Source organism: Marmota monax, unplaced genomic scaffold (genome assembly GCF_021218885.2).
Source record: "Marmota monax isolate L192 unplaced genomic scaffold, Marmota_monax_Labrador192_F-V1.1 WCK01_AAM20220418_F8-fsc00034, whole genome shotgun sequence".
NCBI lineage: Eukaryota > Metazoa > Chordata > Mammalia > Rodentia > Sciuridae > Marmota > Marmota monax.
This window is the reverse complement of record NW_026693934.1, coordinates 7,784,693-7,801,396: the sequence shown is the minus strand read 5'-3', so window position 1 is coordinate 7,801,396 and position 16,704 is coordinate 7,784,693. Positions and strand designations below refer to the sequence as shown.

Sequence of the window (16,704 nt, the reverse complement as noted above, 5' to 3'; positions counted from 1 at the left end):
CTCTCCTTGTTACACTTGGCAAATTTCTCTTCTGCTGTCTTTTTTTTTTTTTTTTAAAGAGAGAGGAGAGAGAGAGAGAGAATTTTTTAAATATTTATTTCTTTTAGTTTTTGGTGGACACAACATCTTTGTTTGTATGTGGTGCTGAGGATCGAACCCGGGCCGCACGCATGCCAGGTGAGCGCCCTACCGCTTGAGCCACATCCCCAGCCCGTCTTCTGCTGTCTTTTTAAAATTGTTTTTCTTTAATCAGCAAGTTTTAATTTATTTTCTGTGAACACCTACTTGTTTCACTGACTATATCTTAAAGGTATGCTTATCTTTTTCTTCTGTGCTTGAAAATTACATATCTTTCAGTAAACTATTAAATTTTCATTACTAGAAATCACTGCTTGGCATTAACCTTAAAGATTCTTTGCATTCTCAAAAATAAGAATAAACTCAATAGTGTCTTGTACAAATTGGAACTTAAAAGATGGTGATCGTATATGTGGTAAAATCAAAAACATTGTTAATTTATGATCAAAACCATTGTTAATTTATGATTCAGATATCACTCTTATCTGATTATATACCCTGAACAATTTCTACCCTTCATGAGACAGGCACATCCTATTTAAGTAGATAGAACATGAGTTTTGTTGTGTTTGTGAATTTGGCAGTTATTTTAGAATACTAAAATGTTTTAGCATATATGTATGAGTTGTGGATTAAGAATGGTACTGCCAGGAGACCCCACATGATATGTATGTAGCTGAAATCTAGTATTTGGGGCTTCAGCTTTGAAAACTCAAAATTTTGAGTTTGTGAACTCACAAAGTAAAGCAAATGTTAGGTCATATATGTTAATGAAGTTTGCAGAGACTGAACAAATCTGAGTGCCAGATGATGAATTTACTGTGAGAGTTGAGTACTGCTTCTGCATTACCAGTACATTCTCTTCAGGTTACTCTGCATGGAAAACAAAATTATAATTGGAAGACTATATTGGTGGGCAGGAGTTCAGATCAGGGTAAATTTGTTGAATGGTCTGGTAGGACTTAAAGAAGGAAACAATCATATCTATTAGCCTGGATGAAATGCTTTTATCTTGCAGGAATTTACATTGTTGGCTCTACCACCTGGGTTCATGGTCAAGTTCCAAATTTTTCAAGTGTGAAAGGATTTTTTTACTTTCATAAAGGTTAGAAGTAGTAGTTAGGATGTATGAATCCCTGTTAGTAATTCAGCAGTACCCTAGCAGTCTACAGCCTGTGGTCTGGGAGTCCCTAATGCAGTTTAACAGTCCAGCTTCTGACTTCGTCTTTTTAGGCCTAGTATGATTAATTTCTGGTCACTCCTGGGGATTATACACCCACGTACTGAAGTAAAAGTTAGGGGCTGAGGTTGTAGCTCAGATGGTAAAGCATTTGCCTTGCATGTGTAAGGCATTGGATTCATTCCTCAGCACCACATAAAAATAAATAAATAGAATAAAGATATTGTGTCTGTCTACAACTAAAAAAAAAATTTAAAGTGGATGTTTTTTATTTTTTTTTTATTGGTTGTTCAAAACATTACAAAGCTCTTGACATATCATATTTCATATATTAGATTCAAATGGGTTATGAACTCCAATTTTTACCCCAAATACAGATTGCAGAATCACATCGGTTACACATCCACATTTTTACATAATGCCATATTAGTAACTGTTGTATTCTGCCACCTTTCCTATCCTCTACTATCCCCCCTCCCCTTCCCCTCCCATCTTCTCTCTCTACCCCATCTACTGTAATTCATTTCTCTCCTTGTTTTTTTTTCCCATTCCCCTCACAACCTCTTATATGTAATTTTGTATAACAATGAGGGTCTCCTTCCATTTTCATGCAATTTCCCTTTTCTCTCCCTTTCCCTCCCACCTCATGTCTCTGTTTAGTGTTAATCTTTTCCTCCTGCTCTTCCTCCCTGCTCTGTTCTTAGTTGCTCTCATTATATCAAAGAAGACATTTGGCATTTGTTTTTTAGGGATTGGCTAGCTTCACTTAGCAAAATCTGCTCTAATGCCATCCATTTCCCTGCAAATTCCATGATTTTGTCATTTTTTAGTGCTGCGTAATACTCCATTGTATATAAATGCCACTTTTCTTTATTGAAGGGCATCTGGGTTGGTTCCACAGTCTAGCTATTGTGAATTGTGCTGCTTAAAGTGGATGTTTTTTAAAAAGTAAAGTTAAATCTAATTTATTTTTAATTAAATGTCTACACTCACATGGTATTCATAACAGCTTTTATTCATTGAAGGGCTAAACCATGCCCAAGAATCACCTGCTGGTCTCAATTTTAGAGTTTATTCCTAGATGTCATTTTTCTTTTCCTCCCCCCTCCCTTTTGAATTGGAGTTCAATATTAATGCAAGTTTAATAATACTTTGTAGATTTTCATTAAAAGAAACCCTATTCAAAGGGGATGTTGGTGACCTCTTAAAAGAAGAGAATAAGTTATCATTTGGCTACTAAGAGAATAGTTCCATATAGGAGATAGGCTCAAATGGATGAGACCTAACCACTGAATCCTGAGATGTCTTTGTCCTGAAAGCCAAAGAAAGTGCAAGGGAACTGCCCCCTCTGTCACCCCCTACCTCAGGGCATCCTGATCTTAAACCTTGTCTCTGCATATCCAGTCACTCATATTTATCTTTTTGTCTTATCTCCCCCAACCCAATCACTTACCAAATCCTGCAAATTTTACTATGGCTTATTTAATTACTACTGCTTTAGTGTTCTATAATGCAAGGACCAAACTTGCCCTACTCTACCACAGGAAGGAACATATCAGATTAGATGGTAATTACTGTCAGTTAAACCAATTAAGAATGAAGACACGTTTTTTAAAAATTCTGTACTACAGAGAATAGGTTGTGTTTTATGTCAAAGTGATTAAGCACATGGACTTTAAAGCTAAACTGCTCATTTCAGATCATCACTCTGCTGTTCACTACTTGTTTGACCTTAGGTTATTTAATCTGTGTTTTAGTTTTCTCAACTTAAAAATAAGGAGATCTGTGCTATTTGCTTCAATGGAAGCACTTAGAATATACCTGTCACACACTAACGCCTTTATAAGTGTTAGTTTGGGTCCAAAGTTGTTAGTATTCAAGAATTACAAAAGTCTGTCAGGTACCTTGGTGCAGGTTTGTCTTCCCAGCTACTTGGGAGGCTGAGGAAGGAGGATCACAAATCACCCTGGACAATTTAGGAGACTTGTCTCAAAATAAAAACAAAAAGGGCTGGAGATATTATTTAGTGATAGAGTGCCCTAGAGTTCAATCCCCAGGTACCACAGAAAAAGAAAAATCTGTTTTCTAAGTTGGTGAATATGAATCTAACTATTGAGTATAAATGATTCTTTTATTTAATAGTATATTTGATGTGAGTCATTTCAAGATTTAAGCAAATGCTCGGGCTCCTGGTTCCAGCCCACCACGCTATGTTGGTGGAGATGGTGTTCCTCTGAGCCAGCCTGGCATCACCCAAGGCCAAGTGACTTAAAGTGTACACCCACATGTGCAGAAAGGGAGCAGTAGCTATTAACTCCTCCAGAATCTTGAGGAGTCAGTGAAATCATATAATACATGATGGGTGCCATTTGCTTTTCGTGCATTATTTTTCATTTATTCTAATACTTTTGTAGGGAACTCTTAAATTTACTCTTTTCCCTCCAAATTTTCAAAAGTCTACACTATAAAATAAACGGGGGGAAAAACTTAAGCAAATAAATTCTACCTTTTCTCTGCCACTTAAGTTTGTGTTCCACCAGGCTACATCTAGAATAATTCTATGAACTTTAATTATTTCCTACACAAGTTAAATGTTCAATGTTGAGTCAGGTAGTAAAGCATTTTTGTAAATTGTTATTTACTTTTGTGATGATATCTCTAAGGATGCATAAGCAAATACTGCTTTCTGGTTTTGCGCCCATATACTTGCAAAAGAATTTTCATTTGTGGAAATTAGATGACTGCATCAGAATTATTAACCTTCAACCATTAACCTCTCAGAAATCCATTTTGTGTAACTTGGGTATCAACAAGGAAGATGATCAGCACTGGGAAAATTTTTATATATCCAAATGGACAGAAGCTTTAGAAAAGAAATTAAATATATCATACATCCCACACCTAGTACAAGAGTTTAATTCCCTTTACCCTATCTGAACACCTAGGATAAAAACTGTTTCTCCCAAAGTTGTAGAAGTGAGCACGAAAGAAAGAAATTAATTCTCAGACATTTCAGAGATTACATATAATAAAGTGTCTTGCCAATATTACCAAAGACCTTGTTACTTTTCTCTGCCATCAATTGCACATTTTCATTATTCTAGGTCTTTCGCCTTTGATTTTGGTTTTGTTGTCCTATTTTCAAAACTATTTTCAGTATATGTATCTTTTGAGGCATAATTGTGGAGAGATTAATTTACACAATTGTTATCAAAAAAATAACGTTTTGTCAAAAACATGCATTGGAGAAAAGATAGCCTTAATCAAATGGTGCTGGTATAACTGGAAATCCATACATATTTGAATGAAATTTAACCCTGCTCTCTCACCCTGCACAAAACTCAACTCCAAGTGGATCAAAGACCTAGGAATTGGGCCAGAAACCCTTCAAATGCTAGAAGAAAATGTAGGCCCAGCACTCCAGCATATTGGCACAGTAACTAACTTCCTTAACAAGACTTCTAAAGGGGGGCTGGGGATGTGGCTCAAGCGGTAGCGTGCTCGCCTGGCATGCGTGCGGCCCAGGTTCGATGTTGTATCCGCCGAAAACTAAAAAATAAATATTAAAATTCTCTCTCTCTCTCTCTCTCAAAAAAAAAAAAAAAAGACTCCTAAAGCTCAAAAAATAAAGTAAAAAATCAGTAAGTGGAATGGCATCAAATTAAAAAGCTTCTGCACAGCCGAGGAAACAAGTATGAAGAGAGAGCCTACAGAATGGGAGAGGATCCTTGCCACCTGCTCCTCAGATAGGGCATTAATATCAAGATTATACAAAGAACTCAAAAACCTAATACCATACACACACACACACACACACACACACATAACCCAATCAATAAATAGGGAAACTAAACAGATACTTCCCAAAGAAGAAATAAAAATGGTCACCAATGTGTGAAAAAATGGTCAACATCTCTAGAGTTAGGGAAATGCAAATTAAAGCTACATTGAGATTTCATCTAATTCCAGTCAGAATGGCAGTTATCAAGAATACAAATAACAATAACCTTGATAAGGATATGGGGGAAAAGGTACACTTATACATTATTTTATTAGTGCAAATTAGTGTAACCACTCTGGAAAGGAATATGGAGATGCCTAAAAAATCTAGCAATGAAACTACCACATGACCCAGCTAACCCACTCTTTGTTATATAGCCAAAAGACTTATAATCAGCATACTACAGTGACACAACCATATTAATGTTTGTAGCAGCACAGTGCACAATAACCAAGCTATGGAGCCATCTCACGTGCCCTTCAACAGATGAATGGGTAAAGAAAATGTGGTTTACCTACAACATGGTGGAATATTACCAGGCATTTGCTGGTAAATGGATGGAACTGGAAACTGTCATGCAAAGTGAAATAAGCCAGTTCCCAAAAGTCAAAGGTTGAATGTTTTCTCTGATAGAAGCTAATCCAGAATGAGGGGGCATTAGAAAACTAAGCAGCAGCAGAAGAAATATCAGTGGAATAGGCAAAGGGGAATGAAGGGAAAGGAAGTGGAATATGATAAAGGCAGTGTAATGAATCTGACCTAACTTTCCTATATGAATATGCCACAGTGAATCTCCCCATTGTGTATATCCACAAGACAGTTTTTTTTTTAAAAAAAAAAAAAACTATAATAGAATATCACTAGAGTTGAGGGAAGGGAACAGGAAGAGGGAAGGGCAAAGGGAAGTACTATGGACTGAGTTAAAAAAAAAATTTTAACTGTTTTTAATCTCAGAAAAGTCCATAGACACCTTATTAGCCTTTATGAATATCATCTTTCTCTTTAAACCCCAAAATAACTGTACATTGTTTTTGTAAAACATGTCCAAGCCAAGCCTTTAATCCCAGTGATTCAGGAGGCTGAGGAGGATCGTGATTCAGGTAATTTATTAGCAAGGCCCTTGACAATTTAACAAGACCCTGTCTCAGAAAATTTTAAAAGTACTGGGGATATACAGCCTAGTGGTAAAATACCCCTGCATACCATATCCAGTACTAAAAAGTAAATAAATAAAGTATATCCAGACTAGTACTAGAGTTAGTACATATTTTTTCATTAATGAAAAATATGTTTGTTGGAAATTGTTTTTCAAATATATAAGATATAGGTAAATTGAATTTTACCAAATTAAACTTTTTTGAGTTTTAATGGATACCATCAAAAGAGTGAAATATTTTCATAGAATAGAAGAAGATACTTACAGGTCACTTCATCTGATAAAGGACTTGTACACAAAATAAAGAATTGTAACTCAATAATAAAGACACTTGACCCAGTTTTTAGATAGGCAAATGTTCTGAATAGACATCTCTCTAAGAAGGTAAAAAAGCTCCTATGTTAATGTAGGAGATGAAATGATTGGATTATGAGTGATAACCTAGTCAGTGTTTTAATACATTTAGTGGATTAATAATTGAAATGGATTATTTGGTAGTAACTCTAGGTGTTAAATGGCTGGAGGGGGTGGGTCACTGGTAGTATGCCTTAAGGATTATATATTGTGCCCTTGTCTCCCCCCTCCCCCCGCCGCCATTTTTCTCTCTCTTTCACTTTCCTCCTCCTCCTTCCTGGCTTCCATGAGGTGAGAAACTTTCCTCCACCATGCTACTCCACCATGGTGTTCTGCCTCACTTCAGGCCAGAGCAGTGAAGCTGGCCAACCAAGACTGAACTTCTGAATCTGTGAGCCCAAATAAATATTTCCTCCTCCAAGTTGTTAGTGTCAGATATCTGGTCACAGCAACCAAAAACTGATGAACACATCAGTGAAATGCAAATCAAAACAATGATATCATTTAATACTCCAAAGGACAGATAATAAGTGTTGACAAGAGTGTAGAGAAACTAAAACCCTCCTACACTACTGGGGGGAACATAAAATTGTACAACCACTTGGAAGAGCAGTCATTATTTGACCCAACAATTCACCTTCTAGGTTTATAGCCAAGAGAAATGAAAACATGTTCACACAAAAACTATACATGAATTTTTGTAACAGTACATTTTGTACTAGCCAAAAGATGGAAAAATGTCTATCCACTGACAAATGGATAAACAAAACATAGTATATTCATCTAATATTGGGACTGTTATTTGGCTATTAAAAAGAATTACTAATATATGCTGCAGCTTATATGAACTTTGATATCACTATACTGAAAAAATTCACATTATACCATTTATATGAGATGTACAAAATAGGTAAAATAGAGGTAGTAGATTACTTTTGCCTGCATATAGGGTGAAGGCTTTAGAGCACAGTGTTTCTTTATGGATAATGAAAGTGTTCTGAAATTTATTGTGATAGTTACACAAGCCTATGAATGTACTAAAAACCTTGGAATTATACACTTTAAATAAGCAATTATATGGTATGTGAATTATTTCAACAAGCTACTACCAAAAAAAATTATCACAAAGGACTTCTAGACAAGTGGATGGTATCTGGAAGATAACTTCCAGTAATGATAATCTGGTAGTAATGGTCATCTATCTGGCTAGTGCCTCCTAATTTTTTAATCCAAAAGACATGCCAACAAATTGGAACTCATTAATTAATTTAAAAGATATGCAACAGTAAGAAGGAAATTTGAAGGTACAGTATAATTTAAGATAATGTAATAATAACTTATTAAGTTATTTCATAATAACTGTTAAAATAAAAAGAGAAAATTCACCCAATATAATCTTGCACATATTCATTTGGCTTCTGACTACCTCAAGATTTCGTGGCAAGCATAAGCAAAGAAAAGTAGGGATAAAACACATTGGGAAGCTTAGCTTTATCTAAACATTTAGCTAGAAAGAAAATGTCTAAGTCTGAAAATTCTGTTTGTAAATATCTATAGGAACTGTAGAATATCCTGCTAAGTGAAATTAGCCAAATTTGGAAACTCAAAGGTTGAATGTTTTCTCTGATATGCAATAGCTAGAGTAAAATGAAGGAAAGAGGAAGGGAAGGTTAAGAGTACATAAAGAACCAATCAAATACAAATAGATAACAGACCTAATTAATAAGTCTATATTCTGATTTTTTTCCCCCTTAGTACTGGAGCTTAAACCCAGGGGTGCATAACCATTGAACCATAACCCCAGTCCTTTTTTAAATTACTTTTTATTTTGAGACAAGGTTTTACTGAGTTGCTTAGATCCTCACTAAGTTGCTAAGACTGTCTTTGAACTTGTGGTCCTCCTGCCTGAGCCTCCTGAGCTTCTGGGATTATATGTGGGTGCCACCTCACCCAATTTATATTCTGAAATTTTTAAATTGTCTAAATAGACAAGCCACTAAGTAACTTAATCATGTGAAGGAAAGGTATAAAATGCAATATGCAAAATAAGAGAAACAGGAAAATAGCTGCTGAGAAGAGTTTTTAAAAATATTTTTAAAAATCATAGATTATGTAGTCAACTTCACTGCAATTAATTTACAAACCTAGATGAAATGAATGATTAGGGAAATACAGATTATCAAAATTGACCTTTCCATGGAAGAACCAAAGAATTTTATTAGAAATATGTTATCGAAAACATTAGGCCCACATGGTTTCACAGAGTAAATTCTACCAAACATTCCAAGACTAGATAGACTTGAAATATACCATGATCATTTGAGATTTATTTCAGGAATGCAGGGATGGTTCAATATCGGGATACCTATTAATATCAGGCTCCATATTAGTTTGCAAGGAAAATCAAATCACATTGATACTGAAGGTCTATCCACTCATATAAAAATACATATACACAATCTTTCTCTCAAATAGGAATTATAACTCTTCACTGCTATTCAGAATTTTAAGGCAGGTATTAACCAATGCAATTAGATGAATCGATTAGAGTTATAAGAATAGATAAAGAAGAAATAAAATTACATTTCCATACAGTATGATAGTATAGCTAGGATCACTGTAAATCCAAGCAATAAAAACCATTTAAAGTAGCAGAATATAAAATTTAAAAAGGATTAGCCTCATATATGTAGACAGTAACTGATTAGCAGCAAATGATGACGAAAGCTTCATTTACAGTAGGAACAAAGAAGATTAAATGCTTGGAAATAAATGTACAAACCTGATACTTAGAAATGACAAAAGTAGACTTGAAAAGATGACATTATAAATGTAGTAGTTCCCCTTAGTTTCTAAATTTAATGTAATCCCCCTAAAAGTACCTGCTACCATTTTTTAGTGACATTAGAACGGTTGATGCTAAATTATATGGGAAGACAAACATGTACAAATAGCCAAAAAGAAACTAAAAAAAGAAAAACTAACAAGGGGCACTTAAGCCCTACAAAGACATTAAAACATATACTAATAGAACAATTCTGTAATTAAATCAGTGTGCTACTGTCTCAGGAATAAACAGAACAGTGAAATAGAAAGCACAGAAACAGACCCAAGTACAAATGGGAATAATAAAAATGGTGTCTCAAGTCACTGCGATGGACTTTTTTTTTTTAATTAGTTGTAGGTAGACACAATGTCTTTATTATTTTTATTTATTTTTATGTGGTACTGAGGATCAAACCCAGTGCCTCACACACTCTAGGCAAGCGCTGTACCACTGAGCCACAACCCCAACCCCTGCAATGGACTTTTTATTAAATGTGCTGCAATGTCTAGTTAACTATTTGGAAAGAAATAAAATTAGATTCACATCTTTCTCCATGAAGAAGAATAAACTTACACATATATATATATACCAGTGTTCAGAGAATTATTCAGAATAGCCCCAAAATGGGAACAACCAAAGTGTCCATTAGCTGATAGATTGTGTGGTGTATCCATATGATGAAATATAATTGATCAATGAAAGTACTGATGGACGTGCTGCACCTTGGATGAAACTTGAAAACATGTTAAGAAGGCAGTCACAAAGGGCCATAGATTAATGATTCCTTTCATATGAAATGTCCAAAATAGGCAGATCTGTAGAGACAAAAAGCAGATAAATGGTTCTCGGGGGCTAAAGGAATTTGGAGGGAAAGGGAAGCAACTGCTAAAAAGTACATTTCTCTGGGATTATAAAAGTGGTCCTAATTTTATTGTGGAATGGTATTATAAAGCAGCAGCAACTGGAAAACAAGGTTATTCTACACAGCTGTGCTGAAAAGCTCATCCTTTTCAGCTACCATCTCATGGCCACACCTACTTAAAAGCAGTTCATGCCTGCTTCAGGACTCTACTGCAGCACAGACTTGCCAGGCTATGCCAAATATTAACTGCTGAGAGCCCAGAGTCTCGCCACAAGCACCAGCCATCTTCAGGCCCAGGAAGGAAGGTTCTGAATGGACCCTCATATTGGAGGACACAGTGGACTTTGGGTAGGGAATAGTGAAGCCTTTACAGGGAGAGATTGAGGAGTTCCCTAAAAGCTAGATACCGTTGCTCCTTTCCTGGTGCCAGTTAACTCACTTTTTACTCTGAAAAAAATGAAGTTTTTTGTGGTGATGGTCGCACAACTGTATGAATATACCCAAAAAACCTCACTGAATTAGACACTTTAAACAGATTGTCAATCCTCAGCACCATACACACACACAAAAGAACAGATTAACTGTATAATACATGAATTGTATTTCAAAGCTGTTTTCAAAATAAGGAAAAGAATAAACTCCAAATAGATTAAGAATCTATACAATTAGAGACAACATATAAGTGCTGAAAGATCATGGATTTTCTTTTTTAATTTTGGTAGATGGAAGATTTTGTTACTATAAATTCTGGAACAGTGAAAAAAAAGATAGACAGGTATAATTACATAAATGTAAGACAAACACCAAGAAGAAAAATCAGAAGAGCTAATTAAAAGGACAAATAGAATTGAGAGACAAAAGACCTGATAGAAAAGTGAAGAAAATATGTAAGTGAAGTACTGACAAACAATGTGGCCCTTAAATATGGTGGGGGGTGGGGAGTTTAAGCCCAGTAGAGAAATACAAATAAGAACAGCACCAAGATCCCATTTCTTCTTTATCAGATTGTTGAAATTCAGAATGTCAGCATATTCTGTTAAAAGACTGTGGGGAACTAGGTGTTCTCATACACTGCTGGTTGAAATGCACACTGATATAGCCCTTCCTGGAAAGCACTACCAAGTAATTTCACCTGAACAATTAACTTTTGACCCAACAATTTCCACTTCTAGGGATCTTCTCTAAGATATACCTCCATATACACAAATTTAATCATTTTAGGAGCATTTGTAATTGTAAAATATTGCAAACAGCCTAAACAGTCCAAACAGGAGAATGATTAAATAAATGATAGTATAGTCACACAATGGAGTATTATGCCCCTGTAAGAAAGGAGGAAGATCTCTGAACTTCTAGAGAGCGATTAATTAAACCTTGTACAAAGTATCTGTAGTAGGCTTCTTTTCATATAGAAATGATAAACTAGAAACTAATGAATGAATGAGAATGTGGCAGGAAGATGGGGATAATGGGAATGAAATTTCAGTAATGAGAGGAAGCAGCATTTCTCCAATTGTGCTTTTTTTTCCCCCCTCTTAGAAGCTTAGTCATTTTCACATAGCCTATAAAAGTATATAAAATCAACCTGGTTGTACAGGGTTATGGAGAAAGAAACCCAAAACAGAATATAAACACTAACAAATGAAGCTTACTTTAGTACAAATGAATAATAACCAAACCAACTTGAGTAGAGAAGAAAAAACTAAGTAACTTTGGAAAACAATATTTTGATTATATACCCTAAATACAAAAAGACAGGAAAAAATTGCATTCCAAAGAGTAAATGTATTTCTCACAGAGATGTTGCTTAGGAATTCTACAGCTGTGCTTCATGTATACTTACTTGAACAAGTAAGTGAATATTTTGCAGATAAATTCAAATTTCTCGTATTGGATAAAGGATAAAGGAGTAGGCTAGAATGAACCCAGTGGTTTTTGACTGGGGTTGAAAGTATCCATATAAAGTAATGGTTTCATGAAATATATACACAGACAGATAGATAGATATGTAAGAACAGAAATAAAGATGCATGAATATGCACCTATCCCTGTGTTATACATATCTATATATGTCCTAGCTTGGCATCTGTTGCCTCCTGTACTTTTGCTATCTGAACACAAAATCCAGGTATATTTTGGTAGCTTAGTAATCTTTTCTGTGAGAACTCTTATTTGAATTAAGACTGAATGCATTCATAAGAGATGCTTTATTATTCATATTTTGGTTGCAATATTATTAAAACTTGGTCTAAGTAGAATTTAGTCTTCAGGAGTCAACCATTGAATTCCCTTTACATACTGTTGTTCCTTGGAGGGCTCATCCATTCATTTGGCTGTCATAGTCTCCCTTTATGTGAAAAAATCTGTTTTTGTCACTCCCCTAATTATCTTCATTATCTCCCTAATTAGTCTAAGAAAAAGTTCCAACTCTTGAATGTCACTTAGAAGGACTTGCATATTTTATTCCTATTTACATCTTCAGGTTCATTGTAAATCCTTCCTTGAACTTGAAACTATTTTTTCTTACCTTTCTGAGCTACTCTCAATTCCATTCATCCTAATGTCATTTGAGTCTTGCTTATATTGGTTCCTTTTTTTTTTTATTATTAAATCCTTCTTTTGTCTTACTCTTTTGCCTGGCTGATTCTTTCTGATGATAGCTTAAGTATTACTTATTCTTCCAGGCATTCTTTGGCCCTCAAGACTGTCTTTCCTTAGATCTCAAGCATCCTTTAGTTCTTCTGTTCTAGTACCTACCATATTTGTGTTGATGTTTGTATTGTTCCCTAGACTTTCTGTGGTATAAAAAGTTACCCGAAAGCAAGATCTGGCTAAAGACCAATGAGAATCCTCTTGAGGAAATGCAAGCAGGAAACAGTGATTGTCTATTTTACGTTATTGGCAGTGAGAATGGAGTCGAGAGATATTTAGAAAATAGGTTGTAAGATCTTTGGGAGTAATTTGTCCTGTTTGCCTTTAGATCCATAGCATGAGAACTCTCACCAATCTTGTCTTGTGACTTAATTCCATTTTCTACCTGTGAAACATTTCTCTTTACCCTTAACTGTCTCAACACCTTATTTCTGGAATTATTTGAGTCTCTGAGGCTGGAATTTTGGATACCCCTTTGGTTGTAGAATATTGATTAATTGAGTTCATCTCACTAAGGAATGTCTCAGTCCTTCCTTACAACTCTAGAGCCTTCCTTTGGAATATGTTGAATTATAAAAGATGATCTGGGGTTGATTATTAGTGTATGTATGTTTGCTTAATTGCTTTTGATGGGTAGAGGGCAGGACTGGATGAAAATTTGATTTTTTTTCTGCCCCTTTACCTTTTTCCCATGCCACATTTCCTGCTTCTTTTAGTGGTATCAACCTTCTTTTTGTTACACAGATTTTAAAGTATTTGGATTATTATCAAATTAGCCTTCTCTTTTATTTCCTCAGTCATCCAAAACTTCTCAAGTTTTGTTTTGAAGTGTCTTTCTACTATCATCATTTTTCTTTCTCAACTAATGCTCTAATCCCAATCCTTGACATTTTATATCCAGATTATTATAAGAATCACTCAGTTTATTTTCTTAATTTCTTTGCCTCGATAATCTCAACTTGGATTCACAAGAATTGTGTTAACTCATTGATGTCAAATTATCTTGAATTTTTCCTCAGAATTGAAATTGGTTATAGTGTTGACTGCTAAATTCATATCCTCTAGTTATTGATTTGGCCCCTCCTCTTTTAGATATTTTCATTTTAAACACTCGTATTTTTAAAATGTCTTTAATAATTGAGCTTATATTTGTTTAGCCTCATTTTTTAGATAGAGCAGAATAGTGTACTAAATAAGAGTAAAAATTGTGTGATTCGAATCCAGCCTCATATATTGGATCTAAGTGATGACCCAGGAAAAATTCATTCATCTGTTTATATCTCTGTCTTTTCAACTTTAAAACATAGATAATGTCTCTTCTGGGGTTACTGTTAGAAGTACTAATTATATTTGCAAACTACTTACTACTTAGCATTCTCTATGTGACATATTTTTATGACATTGTTAGCAAATGAAAGGTTTATAAACATTAATCTTGAGTGATCAATAGTCAAGCACTCAGTGCATTTTTTAAAAAAATGTAACTACACACATGCGTTACCCAGGCTAGAAACACAAGTTATAAAGTACTTTTACCTAGAGGTGAAACAAATCTTTAAGTTCAGCACATGTTAAAAATGCTGCATCTATGTGCCTGGAGAGCTCCATAATAGAACACTTGGTTAACATTCACAAGGCCCTGGATTCAATCCCCAGCATCAAAACTAAAAAGAAAAAAGTGTTATGACATGTAAATGTAAGTAATAAGACAGCTGGAGACTCATTACAACAGAATGGGGGTGAGTGGGCACAGACTGGGAATGAACTTCTTGGTTCACAGGGCAAAAGGAATCCACCCCACATGGGTCGTAATCCCTTCATGTTTACATTATCCGTCTTTTCAGTTCATCAAATTCAACAACAGCATTCTAGCCAACATGTTAGGGGAGATTTATGTTTGGGACATTTCCAAGTAATGTGAGGCAGAGACTTGTTACAGAATCTAATTGACTACAAACAGACAGTAAGATAGTCAGGGATCATGTCACATCACTTTTGAACTTTACTTTCCTTAACTATAAAATAAGGCGTGAATTAGAGTGATTCTGAGGTGATTTCCAACTGAAAAATTCTGTTAATATGTCATTTTACAAGTCAAAGAAAACATCTTACTGCGGATGTGTTATAAATGGAAGTATCTCACCAAGCCAAGACCAAGACTTGACACTTTTATTGTTTTATTGTTTATTGACAGTTCTTGGGAATCTGTATTTTTATTGAGCATTTATCCTGGCTGAAGAAAAGGGCTGGGGTGTAACTATGGTAGAGTACTTGCCTAGCATGCACAAAGCCCTGGATTCTATCCTCCGCACCAAGGTGGGCGGAGCTGTGACCACTGACAGAACAGGTGCAGCGGCCTGCTGAGGGGCAGAGCCGCCCCCCCCCCCGCGCCTGCCAGGTAGGCGGAACTGTGACCACCGACGGAAAAGGCCCAGTGGCCCGCGGAGAGGCAGAGCTGCCAACCACGCCTACAAGGTAGGCGGGCCTGCGACCCACCGGCAGAACAGGCGCAGCGGCCTGCTGAGGGGCAGAGCCAACCCCTCCGCCCGCGCCTGCAAGGTAGGCAGAACTGTGACCACCGCCAGAACAGGCCCAATGGCCTGCTGAGGGGCAGAGCCACCCCCTCCCCCCCTGAAAGGCAGGCGGACCTGTGACCCACCGGCAGAACAGACCCAGAATTCCGCGGAGGGGCAGAGCTGCTCCACGTGCCTGCAAGGTAGGCGGACCTACGACCACCAACAGAACAGGCCAGACCTGCAACCGACAGACAGAACAGGCCCAGCGGCCTGCGGAAGGGTGGAGCCGCCCCCCCCCCCCCGCGCCTGCAAAGTAGGCGGACCTGCGACCTACCGGCAGAACAGGCCCAGAGGCCTGCAGAGGGGCAGTGCCACTGCCTGCGCCTGCAAAATAGGCAGAACTGCAACCACCAACAGAACAAGCCTAGCGGCCCACAGAGGGCCAGAGCCGCCGCCCGCGCCTGCGAGGGAGACTTTGCAACTATACAAGACCAATATTAATATATAGGGGGAAAATTCAATAGCACAACAGTTTCACCAAGCAGAAAGAAACGCGAACAGTATGAAGAGACAAGGAAAGAAAGGACCACAAGCAATGCAGGTCAGCTCAACATTAGAAGAGGTAATATCTGCAGCAGATGGAATGTCAGATAAAGAATTCAGGATATACATGCTTCAGATGATCTGGAGTCTCAAGGAAGACATCAGACAGCAAAATCAGACAATGAAAGATCACTTCAACAATGAATTACATAAACAAATCCAAGAAGCAAAAGATCAACTATACAGGGAAATAGAGGTTATAAAAAACAAACAAACAGAAATCCTAGAAATGCAGGAAGCAATAAACCAACTTAAAAACTCAATTGAGAATACTACCAGCAGAGTAGAACACTTAGAAGATAGAACATCAGACAATGAAGATAAAGTATTTCAACTTGAAAAGAACATAGACAGCTCAGCAAGACTGCTAAGAAACCATGAGCAGAACATCCAAGAAATATGGGATAACATCAAGAGACCAAACTTAAGAGTCATTGGGATACAGGCAGGGATAGCGTTTCAAACCAAAGGAATGAGCAATCTATTCAATGAAATAATATGAGAAAACGTCCCAGACTTGAAGAATGAGACAGAATCCCAAATCCTAGAAGCCTACAGGACGCCGAATGTGCAAAATCATAAGAGATCCACACCTAGACACATTATAATGAAGATGCCCAACATACAGAATAAGGAGAGAATTTTAAAAGCTACAAGAGAAAGGAAGCAGATTACATTTAGGGGTAAGCCAATCA

At 36.5% G+C, this 16,704-nt stretch overlaps 1 protein-coding gene across 9 annotated transcripts in view; it reads left to right on the top strand.

The window, feature by feature from the left end:
* Window positions 1-16,704, top strand: part of R3hdm1 (R3H domain containing 1) — a 174,547-nt gene that overhangs the window by 36,330 nt on the left and 121,513 nt on the right. The window contains exon 2 of one of the 9 annotated variants that reach the window (XM_058585378.1): window positions 108-177. The exons of the other annotated variants lie outside the window; for them this stretch is intronic. The gene's annotated coding sequence lies outside the window, so the exon portion shown is untranslated. The remainder of the gene's footprint in view (window positions 1-107; window positions 178-16,704) is intronic. 9 annotated transcript variants of the gene reach the window in all.